Consider the following 17,837-nt stretch of genomic DNA (forward strand, 5'->3'; position numbering starts at 1 on the left):
CTGCACACAGTTGATTTCTCTCCTCCTTCTCACCCATTCCTTTCCTTCATCAGCTCCAGAACTTGAGCACTTGATGTTGACACTTTAGCTTTTGCACAGTTACCATGTTTCCTGCTCGGCACTGGGACGCAAAGATTACTACACTGGATCATTCCAGGGTTTCTGCATTGAGTGATGGACAATCCAACCCAGACTGGTTCACATAGTAAGGAAATGCATTCCCGGCAGGATTAGAAATCCACGGTTGGAGAACCTAGACATTCTTCCATGGTGTCATGGAGGATACAGTTTCTCTCGCCCTGTCTTCGGGCATCCACGAAGCTGGATATGCAAAGGCTGGTTTTCCTCATGGTCAAGTTGCCGTTGGGCCAGTGATCATCCTCATTCATGGCCAGTTTGAGTTGAGGAGAGATGAAGAGGTAGAGATGTAGATAGAGATGAAGAAGGAGGGAGAGGAGGAGAGGGAAAGGAAGAGAGAGATTCCCTGCCAGCTCTACAGGTAAGGATCATGTCTTCCTTCCCATTGGACCAGCTCTTGCACATGCCACTGAAACCAATAATCTTCTCCAGGGCAACGCCATTCCAAGTGCTGATTGGGTTAGCCCTGGGTTCATGACCAATCATCACCAAGGAGAATGAAGTCACCACAACAGCTTGGACTAATGTATGCCCATCCCTGGCCTGGAATCACTTTCTCAAATTTCATTCTGTTGTACAATGGGGGGACGGGGGTGGTAGAGCTATTGGGCAATCTTAGGGTTCTCAACTTAATGGAAGCAGTAAGTACATTCCTCTAGCACAGGAATTAATGGGGGGGCACATGACACCCACGTCTGGGGTGCAGAGGGATGGATGATTCAGGCTGGGATCCTGAAAGATGCCTGGGAGTCCCCAGGGGACTAAGGAGGTGCAGGGGAGCAGGGGAGAGAGGAAGGACATTCCCAGGAGGGAGGAGCAGAGGCAAAGACACAGAGCTTTGAATGGCCACGCTGTTAGGACATACGCCTAACTGAGATGTTCACTGAGTCCAGAGCAAGGATACGGGTTAGGATGGGGGGAAGGCAAGTCTAAAGTGGCAGGATGACACAGACTTGGTGCTCTGCTGTTGGGGTTAAGCAGCCTGGGCTTGATTCGGTGAGTCAAGCAGAGCCACATGGTCTCCAATAGTAGCCAGTTACAATCAGATTAGTGTTGTTCCAAAACCACACCTCCTTGTTGGGGGCCTTCAGACCCTCATTTGACCATCCAGGTGGGAGCCTCCTAAAGGTGGGGGAAGGCTCATCTCTCCTGACTTTATCATCCTTCAGCTGGTCAGCTCTTGTATGTGTCAACCAAATACCTTATCTGCAGGAAGGGCTGTGACTCACACCGGTGCTTCTGCGAACCTGACGTCAAGCTCTCTGCTGTGAGGCTTTACTGAGCAGCGTGTTTCTCCACCGCAGGCAAGTGACAGCCAGTGACTAATGTGTGGATGCAAAGGTGTTGCCCAGAGCTTACACTGCAGGGAAGATGAATAGAATCAATACTTGTCCTGCTTATGAGTCTGAGGGGAAGCTGATTTTAAACCAACTGTGAATCATGATGTTTATTTTCTCTTCTTGATGAGACTAAATAAAGAACTGTCTTAAATCTGACCTGTGAGCCCTACCTGCTCAAAGGGGTCCTCTTTTGCTTTGTGAAACATTGAATAATTGTAGTGACTCAGTGGTGCGTAGTGTTCTTGATTTCTGATTAGTATCTTGGTCGCTCTAAGTCTCTGTCCCTCTGGCTATCTCTCTGCAGCATTTCATGTGGATATTCTACAAATATCTTTGTCAGGCATTATTAAAGATTCAGAGGATATGAATTTATAATTCCTAGTCTTATTGCTGAGAATTTACATTTTGCTGAATATTGCTGAGAATTTGGGAAGAAGCCACAATAACACACTGAAGGTTTGTCATGTGAAATAGTAATGCCAACTCTAAGCACAGGCACCTTCTCAACCCCGGCTGGGCCGTACCCCCAAGGAGATGTTCCTTGTCTTGGCCTACAGTGATGCTCTTGGGAGGATTTGGATCAATGGAGAAGTTAAAACAGTGTCCATTGAGCACCTCCTTGGTGGCTGGCCTGGGCTGGGGTCTGGAGATACAGATGAGTTAAGGACAGCTCTGTCTTCAGGAAACCCAGAATTCAGGCAGAGGGACAGTATACCAGATGTGGCATGCAGCATGCATGCAAACAAAGTCAGTTCAGTTACGTCTGACTGTTTTCGACCCTATGGACTGGGGACGGCCAGGCTCCTCTGTCCATGGGATTCTCCAGGCAAGAATACTGGAAAGGGTTGCCATGACCTCCTCCAGAGGATCTTCTCAACCCAGGAATTGAACCCGCATTTCTTATGTTTCCTGCATTGGCAGGTGGGTTCTTTACCACTAGCGCCACCTGGGAAGCCCTGGCATGCAGCATGAGCAGCAAAATACTACTTGTCCTCAGCAATCAGATTTAGCTTGAGGCTGGAAAACCCCCTCTGCTTCTTGGGCCACAGAGTCCCCATGTGTACAGGTCTATACCTATGACCTTCCCACCCATCACAGATCCAGTCTGATTTCATTTTCAGGAACCAGAGCTGTCCTTGTCCATTGTTCAGTTCAATCGCTCAGCCGTGTCCAACTCTTTGCAACCCCATGGACTGCAGCACTCCAGGCTTCCCTGTCCATCACCAACTCCTGGAGCTTGCCCAAACTCATGTCCATTGAGTCGGTGATGCCATCTAACCGTCTCATCTCTGTCATCCCCTTCTCCTTCTGCCTTCAGTCTTCCCCAGTATCAGGGTCTTTTCCATGGAGTCAGTTCTTCACATCAGGATGCTTCAGCATCAGTCCTTCCAATGAATATTCAGGACCGATTTCCTTTAGGATTGATTGGTTGGATCTCCTTGCAGTCCAAGGGACTCTCAAGAGTCCTCTCCAATGCCACAACTCAAAAGCATCACTTCTTCAGCACTCAGCTTTCTTTTTGGTCCAACTCTCACACGCATACATGACTACTGGAAAAACCATAGCTTTGACTAGATGGTAAAGTAATGTCTCTGCTTTTTAATATGCTGTCTAGGTTGGTCATAGCTTTCCTTACAAGGAGCAAGCGTCTTTTAATTTCATGGCTGCAGTAACCATCTGCAGTGATTTTGGAGCCCAAGAAAATAAAGTCTGTCACTGTTTCCATTGTCTCCCCATCTATTTCCCATGAAGTGATGGGACCAGATGCCATGATCTTAGTTTTTTGAATGCTGACTTTTAAGCCAGCTTTTTCACTCTCCTCTTTCACTTTCATCAAGAGGCTCTTTAGTTCTTCTTCTCTTTCTGTCATAAGGGTAGTGTCATCTGCATATCTGAGGTTATTGATATTTCTCCCTAGGATCTTGATTCCAGCCTGTGCTTCATCCAGCCTGGCATTTTGCATGATATATTCTGCATAGAAGTTAACTAAGCAGGGTGACAATATACAGGCTTGACATACTCCTTTCCCAATTTTGAACCAGTCTGTTCCATGTCCAGTTCTAACTATTGCTTCCTGACTTGTATACAGGTTACTCAGGAGGCAGGTCAGGTGGTCTGGTATTCCCATCTCTTTAAGAATTTTCCACAGTTTGTTGTGATCCACACAGTCAAAGGCTTTACTGTAGTCAATGAAGCAGAAGTGATGTTTTTCTGGAATTCTCTTGCTTTTTTGATGATCCAACAGATGTTGGCAATTTGATCTCTGGTTCCTCTGCCTTTTCTAAATCCATCTTGAAGATCTGGAAGTTCTTGGTTCACATAGCGTTGAAGCCTGGCTTGGAGAATTTTGAGCATTACTTTTGAGTGTGTGAAATGAATCCAACTGTGCGGTAGTTTGAGCATTCTTTGGCATTGCCTTTCTGCGGGATTGGAATGAAAACTTAGCTCCAGTTCCTGTGGAATCCAGTTCCTGTTCCAGTCCTGTGGCCAATGCTGAGTTTTCTGACTCCTAAAGAAGGCAAATCAAGATGGAAGTTTCTGGGAACAGAAGAGTCCCAACACATGTCTCAGCTGCTCTCTATTACACCCCATCCCAATCAACTGACCTCTTCTGAGCCCAGCAGTTGCTGGGAGGGATGAGCAGTGGAGGCTGGACGGTGAGAGCCAGGCTGTGGCTACCCTTGCATATTAGGAGAGAACAGCAGACTCAGGACATGTTTTTCCGTTTCTTACCAGGAACTTGGGGTCCAGCAGCCTAGGAGACAGGTCAGGGCACTTGGCTCAGAAAGATCTATGAAGTCTCAGTTAGACTCTCTGCCCCAGATTCCTTTCCTACACTCAGGGATAATGTGACGATACCAGATTCAGAACCCAGGTCTCCTGACGGCACTGAAGCTAACTCATTGCCTCACCCACTGTCACACGCTTGCACTTAAACACACATAGATACCCTACAGTAAAATGACCTTGCTAGAAAATTCTACGAGGGCTGCTTTTGTAAGGTTGCTGATGCCAGCCGTGCGTTACACCGGGATTCATGACCTCCAGAGGAGAGGATTTCGATCTGGGGTCAGAGACAAGGCTTGACTACCTGGAGGTTTTGTGTAGCAAAGTTTTATTAAAGTATAATAGAGATAGGGAAAGCTTCTGAGATAGACATCAGAAGGAGGCAGAAAGAGGGCCCCCTTGCTAGTTTTTAGCAAGGTGTTTTATGTTGGGCTTCCCTGGAGGCTCAGTTGGTAAAGAATCTGCTTGCAATGTGGGAGACCTGAGTTCGATCCCTGGGTTGGGAAGATCCCTTGGAGAAGGGAGCTGCTACCCACTCCAGTATTCTGCCCTGGAGAATTCTATGAACTCTATTGTCCATAGGATCGAAAAGAGTAGGACATGACTGAGCGACTTTCTCTTTCACTTTACGTTTGTTCAGTTCAGTTCAGTCGCTCAGTCGTATCCAACTCTTTGAGACCCCATGGACTGCAGCACGCCAGGCCTCCCTGTCCATCACCAACTCCCAGAGTTTACCCAAACTCATGTCCATTGAGTCAGTGATGCCATGCAACCATCTCATCCTCTGTCGTCCCCTTCTCCTCCCACCTTCAATCTTTCCCAGCATCAGGGTCTTTTCAAAAGAGTCAGCTCTTTGCATCAGATGGCCAAAGTATTGGAGTTTCAGCTTCAGCATCAGTTCTTCCAATGAATATTCAGGATTGATTTCTTTTAGGATGGACTGGTTGGCTCTCCTTGCAGTCCAAGAGACTCTCAAGAGTCTTCTCCAGCACCACAGTTCAAAAGCATCAATTCTTCGGCACTCAGCTTTCTTTATAGTCCAACTCTCACATCCATACCTGACTACTGGTTATGTCTGTTAGAAAGCTATTAAATGAGATAAGAGAGACACCACAAGGCTGAAGGAGTTTCATCAGGCCTGTCCCCAACAATATGCATTTTTGAGATCAGATGGCATGAGGTCATCCCCCACACCCACCCTGGCCATAAAACAATTGATAGGAATACTAGTTTGTTGAGCCATTATCAGCCCAAGGTTTGAGAAAAGAAAAAAGTTAGTCTTGGGGGGAACCACTTTGAAGAGAGGCAAATTCCAAAGCATATACAACATTTCATTAACATAGCTTAAGAAAAACATTTCCGTAAGAAAATCACATTGGTTAGCTCAAGGCAGAACAAGGTGTTGTCAACACAGAATTAAAAGAAACCTCTTTTAATTTGGTGTCGAGAAGGAAAAAAAAAATCTGCCATTGCAGTTTATTTCCTCCTGCCTCTGGTCTTCCTGCCTGTTACACTCACTTTTCCTCATGTTACTGTAGGAATCAGGGTAATATGAGAAGGGAGCCTTGGGTTGGCAAGTCACATAATTGACGCCTTCTGGAATTTCTCAGCTTTGCCTTCAATCCCCACAGTGTTTGTACTTTAGGAATTTCATATTTACTTCCATATTATGCACAGATTACCTGAGGGAGCATGGAGATGTTACATGTAATTATGGTGAATCATTTAGCAAACAATTAGGGATCAAGAACAAACAAGTCACTCTTTCCAAAACCCCTTCTTTAATCACTTTGCATATCCCCAGAACCTGGAGCAAATATTAAGATAATTAATCACTGCCAGCCTGTCAGTCATAAGGACAGCGTTCCCAATTAATTATGTGGAGTTGATGCTCAGTCCTGGAATGAATTGAAGTTTTGTTAAAGGTCACACTCTAAATCCTCTGTGTAAGGAGAGATTCGAGTCAGTTCCAATGCTTCCTGTAGGATTATCTGTTCTGGGCTTGGCTGTCATCAACAACAAACTCCACACGATCTAGCTGTTTCATCAGAGCACCTTCTCCATGACCCTGTATGAACTTCCATGCTTGGAAGAAGCAGGAGAGACTTTCCAGTAATTTCTCAGAGGTCAAACTGTGGTACTTTTGTTATATAAGGGCGCCTCGGAGAATCAGACAAGTCTGGCAAAGCCACTAGCATTCGGAAGCAGAATGAGATAGTGCCAGGTGGTAGATCTGCCCCATCAGGGTCTGAGGCTGTGCTCCAGGCAAGAATACTGGGGTGGGTTGCCATTCCCTTCTCCAGGGGATCTTCCAACCTAGGGATCGAACCCAGCTCTCCTGCGTTACAGGCAGATTTTTTACTGACTGAGCCAGCACATGGTGGGAGCTATTAAATATTAGTTTGGATGGATGGATGAATAAATAAATCAAAACTAGATGCCTCAGTCCTTGTCACAGAAGAGGTGTACGAATTTAACACCTTCTCCTCCCTGAGAAGCTTTCAGTGGCACCCTCTGCAGTGGGGGCCCTCCCTGAACCTCCACAGCCCCCTTCACCTCCATCCCAGCTCAGACCACACCCTGGAGAGACTGTTCATCTCTCTGTCTTCTGGGAACTGTGAGCTCCTATGAATGGGGCCTGTCGTATTCACTTCTGCATCCTCGGTGTCCACCTAGGACATGTAATAGGCATCCAGTAAGATTTTGTTGACCAAATGAAGGACACTGGAAATTATAAACAAGCAAACAACAGAACAACTGAGTATAGAGCAGTGGTAGATGAATGTGCGTGCAAGCAGGAGATGGTCCCAAGTGGAAACAGAAGGACACTGGAAATGGACCAGAGGGGTGGGGGGGTGGGGGGCAGGGAAGAGGAGCTGCTGCTAATGAGGCAGCTCATCTTGGTATGTTCAGGGGCGCTGTTGGGAGGGCAGGGCTGGAGGAAGCTGTGGCTGTGTGGGGGCCCCTGCGTGTTTGGGGTGATTGGCTCATAGGACTCTCTGCACTGAATGCAGGGAATCAAGTTGTAGATTTCTTCCTTGACCATCCAAGTCACCGTGGCCCCAGGTCATGGTTACTGGTTTGACTGGCAGAAGCCAAAGACCTCAACTCTAAGGGAATGAGCACACAGTGTCACATGAGTTTCAGTGTTTATCTCCCTGAACTCCTAGACCCTGAACGTTGCTGGCTGAGCCCTACTCTGGCCATTGTGGTCCTAGCTGCCCTGTCTGTGCCCATCTTCCATTTCATCGGCTTCCTCCCGACCTTTCCCATATTGCCCAGCCCCCAAGACTCAACCTCCAGCTGTGCAATCTGAGAGGAAGCATGGCCTCTGAGGGACAGGAACTCTGACTTGGTTTTGAACCCCAGCCTTGCCATTTCCTCAGTCTTCTCATTTTCAATTTCACCTTTAGTGAAAAAAAAAATTATATTAAACAATACATCTTAAAGCCAAGTAAAGGCTTAAAGTTAAAGATGGAAGACTGAACTCACGTGTTCAGCTTTGCTGTCTTCTGAAATCCCATCAAAGCTATAGTAAAGGGATTTTCAAGAAGGCTTAGATCATCAAGGCTAAAGGGAAAAGGAGAAGTTCTCCCTTGCCTGGAAAATCCCAAGGACAGAGGAACCTGGTGGGCTACAGTCCATGGGATCGCAAAGAGTCATATAGAACTGAGGGACTAGCATGTGCACACACACACACACACACACACACACACAGGATACTGTTTGGGGGAATAAAAATTTTTGGAAATGGATGTGGTGATGGCTGTTCAACAATGTGATAGGTTTACACTTCTCCCAATACCCCATTTTGTTTATCCATTCATCCATCCGTGGACACTTGGGTTGCCTCCTTTTTTTTTTTTTTTTTTGGCTGTTTCGAATAACGCTGCTGTATAAAGGAAATCAGACCTGAATATTCATTGGAAGGACTGATACTGAAGCTGAAATTCCAATCCTTTGGCCACCTGATGGGAAGAACCAACTCACTGGAAAAGATCCTGATGCTGGGAAAGATTGAAGGCAAGAGGAGAAGGGGCCGACAGAGGATGAGATGGTTGGGTGGTATCACCAACTCAATGGACATGAGCTCGAGTTGGCTCCAGGAGTTGGTGATGGACAGGGAAGCTTGGTGTGCTGCAGTCCATGGGATCTCAAAGAGCTGGACATGATTGAGTGATTGAACTGACTGATATGTGGGTGTACAAATATTTCTTTGAGTCCCTGCCTTTGTTTCTTCTGGGTATACCCCCAGAAGTGGAATTGCTGGATCATATGGTAATCCTGCTTAGTTGTTTGAAGAGTCACCATACCATTTGTTCAGTTGCTCAGTCGTGTCCAACTTTTTGTGACCCAGGGACTGTAGCCAACAAGGCTCCTCTGTCCATGGGATTTCCCAGGCAAGCGTACTGGAGTGGGTTGCCTTTTCCTTCTCCAGGGGATCTTCCCAGACCAGGGATCGAACCCACATCTGAAGAGGAGACAGCAGCAAACTGGGGACCTGGAACTGGAAACTGGTGAACAAATAGACAAAATATAAGTGATTTAGCAAATCAGATGCACTAAACCCTAAGTCACACTGGCCTGAGAAACAAAGGATGAACACTGCAGAAGGAGTGTGTGGTACTTTTGGAAGTGGGGGTGATTTGGGGCTAGAAGCAGGAGGAATGGTTGAAAGTTCAAGGAACAATTAGACTTCCAACTTCCTTTTGCTGCTTCATGTTACTGGATAATTCCCTTTCCTACTCCAGTAGAAAGTGAGAACCTTATTCCCTGAGGAGGGTAAAAAGGGGGCTCTGACTTGGGGTGTCAAGGATGCCATGCTGGAAAACAGGGGGATTTGCAGAAGAACATTACATGCTGGAGGATCACCAAGTACCAAGGGCAAGAGGGGGAGAGTCAGCCTTGAGTCCAGTCAACAATCACACCTTGTAGGTGCAGAACTTTACAAAAGCTGTAAAACTGATTAGAAGTGAGTTTGTTGTTTGACACACATTAGGATGCTTTTTTTTTTCAAGCAGAAAATAATACATATTGAGGAGGATGTAGAGAAACTGGAACCCTTGTGTGTTGCTGATGGTCATGTAAAATGGATCAGCTGCTGCGGTAAATGGTATGGTGACTCCTCAGACAATTAAGCAGGATTGCCATATGATCCAGGAATTCCTCTTCTGGGTGTATACCCAGAAGAAGCAAAATCAGGCACTCAAAGAAATATTTGTGCACCCACATATACAGCAGCATTATTCTCAATAGGCAAAAAGTGAAAATGACTCAAGTGTCCATGGATGGATGAATGGGTAAACAAAATGGGGTACTGGGAGAAGTTTAAACCTATCACACTGTTGAGCAGCCATCACCACATCCATTTCCAAAAGTTTTTATTTCCCCAAACAGTAACCTTCTGTGCGTGTGTGTGTGTGTGTGTGTGTGTGTGTGTGTGTGTATGCACACGCGTGCTTAGTCCCTCAGTCGTGTCCAACTCTTTGCAACCCGATGGACTGTAGCCCTCCAGGTTCCTCTGTCCATGGGATTCTCCAGGCAAGAATACTGGAGTGGGTTGCCATTTCCTTCTCCAAGGGTTCTTCCCGACCCAGGGATCAAACCTGCATTTCTTTCGACTCCTACATTGGCAGGCGGATTCTTAACCACTGTGCCACCTAGGAAGCCCCCAAATAGTAACCCTATACCCATGAAAACAATAATTCCCCAGTCTCCCCTCTCCTCACAACCATCATTCTATTTTGTCTCTATGAAGTCGACTACTCCCTGTACCTCATATAAGTAGAATTTTAACAGTATTTGTCTTTTAGTGACTGGCTTATTCCACATATCATGTCATCTACCAAAGACTCTAGCCAAAGTAGAAATTTAAAATCAGAGAAGTGAGGAAATGCAGGAAAAAAGAAATATTGTTAAGCAAGGTAAAAAGCCACTAAACAAAGTCAAGGACTTTAAGTTCCTCCTTAAGGGCTGTAGGTAATATTCTGAGCCTTATCCTTTGGGCTGTCTTATAGATACTGAACACCCACCTGAAGACTGTAAATAGTGCTTCAGTGAACATTGGGTACATGTGTACAGAAGGTTTTAGAATTTACATTCCTTGCACTTCTCTTTAGGAAGCTATTGGAGGATGCACTGATTCAAAATGAGGGGCTGAGTCTTGGGAGAGCAAGGCACGTAACCAGGAAATGGGGTACAACAGAAGGGGACTGTTGGTAGAGGAAGATCCCCGGAGTTCAGCTGGTGAAGGGTAGTCAGTCCAGATCAGGGCAGGTCTGAAGTTGAAAGTTCCAAGAGAGGTTTCTTCATGACAAAATTCTTAGATCCACCTGGCATGTTTGGACATATCTGGAGAAGACTTAGGTACCAGGAGAGTCCAGGGTTGACTTAGTGATAAGCACATTAAAAAACCTAAGCAGGGTGTATAGAGGAGGAACAATGAATGACAGTTCGGGTTGGGTGAGAAGAACACTAAGATGGAATCAACTGTTCAAAAGATTGACTGAGGGGAATATTTGTTAACTGCAGAGGGGCGGGGCAGCAGAAGGCAGGTGTGCCCTTAGAAGGCATGCAGTGTGGATCCACATGAAGGCGGGAGGAAAGGAGGGAAGTGGGGTGGGAAGAATCTAGACTGTGATGCAGCGTTCAGAAAGAAGCAGCTGAAGTGATGGGGAGTTTTCCAGCCAAAGATGCCCACCGGAGGAGTTTTGTGTGGTGGGAATGGGCCTGTGCTCAGTCACTGAGATGCAGGTCTGAGGCCTTGGAGTGAACGTGGAGATGGACCCAGAGTGGGAGCAGTGAGGTCATCTGGCAGTTATGCTCCCCAAAGTGAAGGATCTGAGTGGTGTGTTTTCATGGCCACTGCACCAAGGCAAACACGCACATGTCTCAGGTTGGTTTTATATTCACATTGTGGCTCAGCTGGTAAAGAATCCGCCTGCAATGTGGGAGACCTGGGTTCAATCCCTGGGTTGGGAAGATCCCCTGGAGAAGGGAAAGGCTACCCACTCCAGTATTCTGGCCTGGAGAATTCCATGGACTGTATAGTCCATGGGATGGCAAAGAGTCGGACACGACTGAGTGCCTTTCACCTTCACGTTCACTTTCACTTGTCGTAATACAAAACTGGCTGCTGGTCTAAATAAAATGGCAAAAAATCACCAAGTTGAGTTGATGAAGGCAGGAAACGTGTGTGTGGTGGGTGTGCGAAGGGGTGAAAGAGGACTAAATTCCATTGTGGAAAGTGAAAAGACGATGCTCCCAAATCAAGCAATAGAAATAAATTAGATATGGAGGGGGATGTGAAAAGAATTAGGAAAAAGAATTAAAAGTGGTTGTCCCTGAAAAGCAGGACAGAGAGAGAAGGGAGAAGAGAGTGGAGAAGGGCAAACACGTATAAGTGAAAACAAGAATTCGGAAGCTTGGTAGAGTACTCGGTGCATAGTTGGTGCTCAGAAAGTGATCGTCAAGGTGATGATGATGATGGATTCGATGCACTCAGTGTTTGACGCATATTAGTCTTCACTTGTTATATAATAGCATTTCCCTCCTTGAAGAGCGAGCAATTAGCCATGGCTGTTCATTCTCAAGGATTCTATATCAAGCGATCAGAGCCTTTGAGTATCCACCTGCCTCTCAAACCAACCACCTAATGGGAGCCAGAGCTGGTGGCTCATTCCACATTAACTTTTACAATGTGTGGACATCTTCCCTCTCTTTCCCAAGCAGGTTGAGTCTGTACTGCGGAGCAAACCTTTTGTTGGTGCAGGAGAGGAGGATGGCCTGTGCGTTTTAATAAGGAAAAAAAAATGCCAGGGGGAATAGCTGCTGGCTCAGGTGACGTCAGCCCACAGATGGGTCTGGCAGGTAAGCTTGGCAGCCCCAGTCACTCCAGCTGTGCCCGCTGTCAGAGCCAGGCACAGTGGGGGGAGCACAAGAGCTTCCATGCACACCTGGACATCAACCTCAGTACACGGGATCACAGAGGGGGAAGCCTAGCTTAGCTGAGCCAAAAGGATGTTCCTAAGAAGGTCTGGGTGCTAACCCCAACAGCTGGAGCTGGAGCAAAGCAAAACCAGGGGAGTCTGTCCAGCTCAGCTCATCACCTAGGGCTCTAAGGTTCCACTGCATTTAAAGATGGAAAGCTCGGCCCAGCGTGCAGCTGGTTACTGGCAAAAGCTCTTGAAAACCGAAGCACGGTACCCCGCTGTGTTCTGAACACTGGGTTCTAAAACAGGCTCTGCTCTGTAGGACCTGAGCCATCTCCTCCCCTTTCTGGGCTTTGGTTTCCCCATCTACAAACTGAGGGCTCCTCTTTATCTCTTCTGGAACTTGCAAATTTCTGTTTGGCACAGTGCCCCCACATACAGCTGGCCAGTTATCCACATCTCTAGAGTGAATGAATGATCACCCCCTTTGAGGACAGTAGTTTGGAAGGAGTGGTCCTTTCTACCTCTTAAGTGTAGGAGACACAGAATGCAGGAGGGTTGCAGGGCTGGCTGGGGAATTTACGAACGAACCGGGGATCCCTAAACGTGGCTGTCTGCGACCTCCTAGGGTGGGGGAGAGACCAGCTACACGCTCAGAGCGAGAGCGGCAGGCAGATGCCTCTGTGTTACCGTGGCAACAGCAGCTGGTGGGAAAAGGCAGCCAGAGGATGCCAAGAGTAGCTTTTTTTTCCCCCTTCTTGTTTCAAATGACCAGCTTTCCTTCTACAAAGGAGAGAGGAGTAGCAGTTAGCAGAGAAGAGGGGCTAAACAGAGGGGAGACTCGGGGCGAGGGCAAAACTCACCCGTAAAATGGGTAAGCAAATCCATTCCTTTTTTTTGAAAGCAAACTGTCCAAGTCTGTTTTATGATATGAGGACAGCTGTAAATTTCAACAATTGTGGTAGTGACTCAGCAGCTTCTGTGTGGTGGGCTCCTTGCTCAGCCCTTGACACATGTGATTAGTTTCACCCTCATGGTAGCTGCAATCAAGACAGAGGATCAGGTCCATTTTACAGTCTCCATAGGGAGACTGGGCTTCAGATAGGGTAAGTGCCTGCACCCAAGAGCAACACAGCAGTACAGGAGGATCGGCATCCAGGTTTGGCTTCAGAGCCTGTGACTTATGTGTGAGTCCTTAGTTGCTCAGTCATGTCCAAGTCTTTGCGACCCAATGGACTGAAGCCCACCAGATTCCTTTGTTCATGGGATTTGCCAGGCAAAAATACTAGAGTAGGTATCTATTCCCTTCTTCAGGGGATCTTCCCAACCCAGGGATTGAACTCTCGTCTCCTGCTTTGTAGGAGGATTCTTGATCCTCTGAGCCATCAGGAAAGCTGCCTGTGACATACCTTTTGCAAAATTGTGTGGTATGACCCAGGGTAGCAGGTGGAAAACCACAGTAATTGCTCTTCATTTTCCTTCTTAAGTGATAATTTCAGGGTGGGAGCCCTAGATCCACACTCTGTGAAAATATTTGCTTCCTATCCCTGAAATGGACTGACTGTTCTCTGCTCTTAGAGTTGATGTAGTTGCCTGTGGTGGAGAGGGGAAGGATCAGTGGAGTGGGTAATGCATGGGCTCTGAAGGTCAAATCCGGCACTTAGCAGGTGTGGGCCCTGAGGCTGTGCCTCGGTTCTTTCTCCTGTCAGTGGAGATGGTCATGGACCTTTTCGTAGGGCTGTAGCAATGACTAAATGCATTAACGCACGTAGAACCCACTGGAGCATCTGACCCATGGCACTTACTCAACAAATAACTAGTTATTTTACAGAACACTCGTTCTGTAGGAGAAGGAAGGGAAGCGAGAGGAAGGGCGATTTCCCAAAGACCCACAGAGAACCAGCCTCCTGGTTCTTAGGGTGGATGTGATGCCCACCACGCAGCGGGGTTGCTGACTCGCAGCTCTGGGGCACCAGACCCTCACTCAGAGTGCGTCCAGCCTCCGGTCCCAGACACAACCAAGGCAGAAGGAACACAGTGCTAGGGAGCTCCCAACGGGGGGAAGAGCGTGACTATTTGGAACCATAAACCCAAGGAGCTGTGTTACGGTGCCCACTGCTCCATCTTCCTGGAATTAAGGTTTCATCAATGAAAGTTACTGTAATTCATTATGTATGTTATTCATGCCATCACAATTCAGTAATCGGCTTGGACTATCCCCTTAGTTCACTAAACAGACCATGTTTCTTAGTCCATTGCTCTGGTTTCAGGCAGGGTGAGGGTCCCGGGGGGTTAGAAGAAAAGGCAGGTGTGAGAGGAGAGCAGGATTCCCGGCTCCAGGAGACAGGTCTGAATGGAGAGCTACATACAAGTGATGGGGTTCACGAGAGAGCCCCTGGCAAAGAGAGTAGGATCTAAGTAACAAGAAGGCATTGAATGAAGAAAAGCAAGATACACCCTTGAGCACCTACTAAGTGCCCAGCACCAGGTAGGAGCTTCTGCACACGTTCACTTGCTAATCCTTTGTGGTGAGTATGTTGGCCCCTGTTTTGCAGGATGGGAAAATCGAAGATCAGAAAGAGAGCCAGAAGCTTGTTGGTGGTCAAACAGGCATGTCAGTGCTAACTGCCATGCTCCAGACACCAGAAGGATGTGGTGGGGTCTGGGAAGACTGTGTGCTTTTCCTGAAAGTGGGAATGGAGATGTGAGTCTTTGTGATACATATGTGAAAGGTCAGAGGTGAGGTTCTCCAGAAACACTGACTGTTGTGTACACAGTACATGGGTTTTCCAGGGTGAAAGAGAAAGAAGTCACCCCTTTGCACAGGGGAATCAGTATGGATAGTATTCCCTGGATTCACTGGGGTGAGTAGAGTGGAATGTTGTACAAAGGTTGGCAGGGGCCAGAGGGCTGGCAGAGGCTGGCATTCAAAGCCAAGTTATCCATCTTTCCAGGGTGGAAGAGCCAGCTGGGTCACTGCCAGCCACAGGTTGGTGGCAGGTCTTTGGGGGAAAGGTTACCGTATCTGTAAAAAATATGAACTCTTATTATTAGAAGGGGATGCTCTGTTTGCAAAACACTTCTCAATCACTTTCAATTTGGGAGCTACTGGGTGCACGTTTACTAATGCCCGAGCATCACATTTTGGTTAGGGGTGAGAAAATGAAAGTGAAAGTCGCTCCGTCCGACTCTTTGGGACCCCAAGGACTATACAGTCCATTGAATTGTCCAGGCCAGAATATGGAGTGCGTAGCCTTTCCCTTCTCCAGGGGATCTTCCCTACCCAGGGACTGAACCCAGATCTCCCACATTGCAGGTGGATTCTTTACCAGCTGAGCCACAAGGGAAGCCTGGTTAGGGAGGAGGGGAGCTGCTTTTTGGTGATTCTTGCAAAAAGGAACAACATGAAAAGGGAATTATCGCTACAGAAACCAGAGTTGCTCTGGAGAGCAGTCAGGACATAGGAGATCAACTTCTGGGGTGCGGAACAGAGCAGGAAGCACCCCTCAACACCACCTGGCCCAATCTGCCATTTAAAGGGGCTGTTTGAGAATCTGCAGTCAGACTGTGGGCTGTGGTCTGCAGGGTGTGTCTCTTGTCTGGTCACTGAGCAGGCAGGACTGGTGGCTAAGAGGAGCCAGGGCCAGGTCACTGACTGCTTCGGAGTCACTGACTGCTTGGGGGTCCATTGCGAGGACTGAAGTGGGCATTGTGGGTCTGTTACACGGGGCACAGGTGGGTGTGACTCCTGTTGAGTCCTTTGATGAATGTTGGTGGCAGGACCACAGCCAAATGAGGGTGTAACTGAGCCCACACGTGGGGTGACCTTCCTCTTGGGTCTGTCACCGGGGCCGCAGTCAGTGAGTCTGCCGCCTGAGCAAAAGTCTGCCTTTGCCACACAGCCCTCCTCTGTCTTGGGCTCTCCCAGGGTTTCGCAGCCTTCTCCCTGGATCTCAAAGCTCCCCCAAGGCACTTTTGCCACAGATGGCTGCCAAATCATTGTTGCTGAGGGTGATCAGCCCCCTTGCTGATGCTACTCCTAGAGGTATCCCATTGAGAAGTGAAGATACCATTGGAAGGACATCCTGCCCCAGGCTATTTCTCCTCGCATCTTATTAGCCAGTACACTGTGTGCTTTATTTTTCTTAAACCAGTTGTGGAAGAGGAATAATATTATCATCATGGTATGTATCAATCAGGAATCATTGCTCAGCCATAAAAAGGAAAGAAATTGGGTCATTTATAGAGATGTGGATGGACCTAGAGTCTGTCATAGAGTGAAATAAGTCAGAAAGAGAAAAGAAAATCCTATATTAACGCATATAATATGGAATCTAGAAAAATGGTACATGCATGCTCAGTCATGTCAGACTCTTTTAGACCCTATGGACTACAGCCCGCCAGGCTCCTCTTGTCCATAGGATTCTCCAGGCAAGAATACTGGAGTGAGTTGCTGTGCCCTTCTCCAGGGGATCTTCCCGACCCAGGGATAGAACCTGGGTCTCACATGTCTCCTGCATTAGCAGGCAAGTTCTTCACCACGAGCGTCACTTGGGAAGCCCGGGGAAAAAATGGTACTGATGAATGTGTTTCCGGGGCAAGAACAGAGACACAGAAATAGAGGTCAGACATGTAGACACACGGGGGAAGGGGAGGGGAAGGCTGGACGAATTGAGATTGGGATTGACATATATACACGACCACGTGTAAAGCAGACAGCTAGTGGGAACCAACTATAAATATAAAGCACAGGGAGCTCAGCCTGGTGCTCTGTGATGACCTAGACGGGTGGGATGGGGGGGGTGAGAGGAAGATTCTAGAGGGAGGGGATGTATATAAGCATACAGCTGATTCACTTCATTGTACAGCAGAGACTAATACACAATGTTGTAAAGCGATTATATGCCAATAAAAAAAATTTTTTTTGAAGGGATCATGTCCTGGGCTGGAAAGGCCATATCCTCCCCCAGAGTCTGAACAAAAGGGATCTGTGTTGCAGAAAAGAAGAGAGGAATGACTCTGGGGGTAGCTGCAAAGGTTTGCTGATTGCCTTCACTGTGCCAGCTCTTGAGCTGGCCTCTTTCATATCGCTTCAATCACATCACCCTCTCTGCAACATGCAGGCGGGTATTACTGTCCCCATTTCCTGAAGTTGAAGCCCAGAAAGTTGAAGAGTGATTTGCCGATGGTCCCACAGCTGGTTCCTGGGAGAGCTGGGATTCGAATCTGATTCCACCTTCGGGAACCACCAGGGTCCCCTGTGGGGAAAGCACTCTACCTGCTGATTTGGACAGGTTTTGCAAAAGTAAGAAAAACTTCAGCTTTGAAATAGCTGGCTAATTGAAGGAAGAGAAATAAAATTGTATTCCCTTGCTGGAGGTAATCTTGTGTTTTAATAAAATAGTTTAAAGGAGAGAGAAACAGCTTCCTGTTGGCTGTTGAGAAGCCTAACTTTGAGCTGCTGAAATATTTACTCTCCTGTAATTGTTGGCCATCCCTCAGGCTCAGGCAAACTGCTGCGCAGGAGAAAAGAACCAGCGGCGACTCCATGGGACTTTCATAGGAAGAAACTGATGCCAGTGGGTACCGTGGTCCACTAATGGGCTCCTTGGGGGGCTCACTGAGGATTTATTTCCGGGCA

This window comes from Giraffa tippelskirchi, chromosome 12 (assembly GCF_054371585.1).
Source record: "Giraffa tippelskirchi isolate mGirTip1 chromosome 12, T2T-mGirTip1v1.2.pri, whole genome shotgun sequence".
In the NCBI taxonomy this organism is placed as follows: Eukaryota; Metazoa; Chordata; class Mammalia; order Artiodactyla; family Giraffidae; genus Giraffa; species Giraffa tippelskirchi.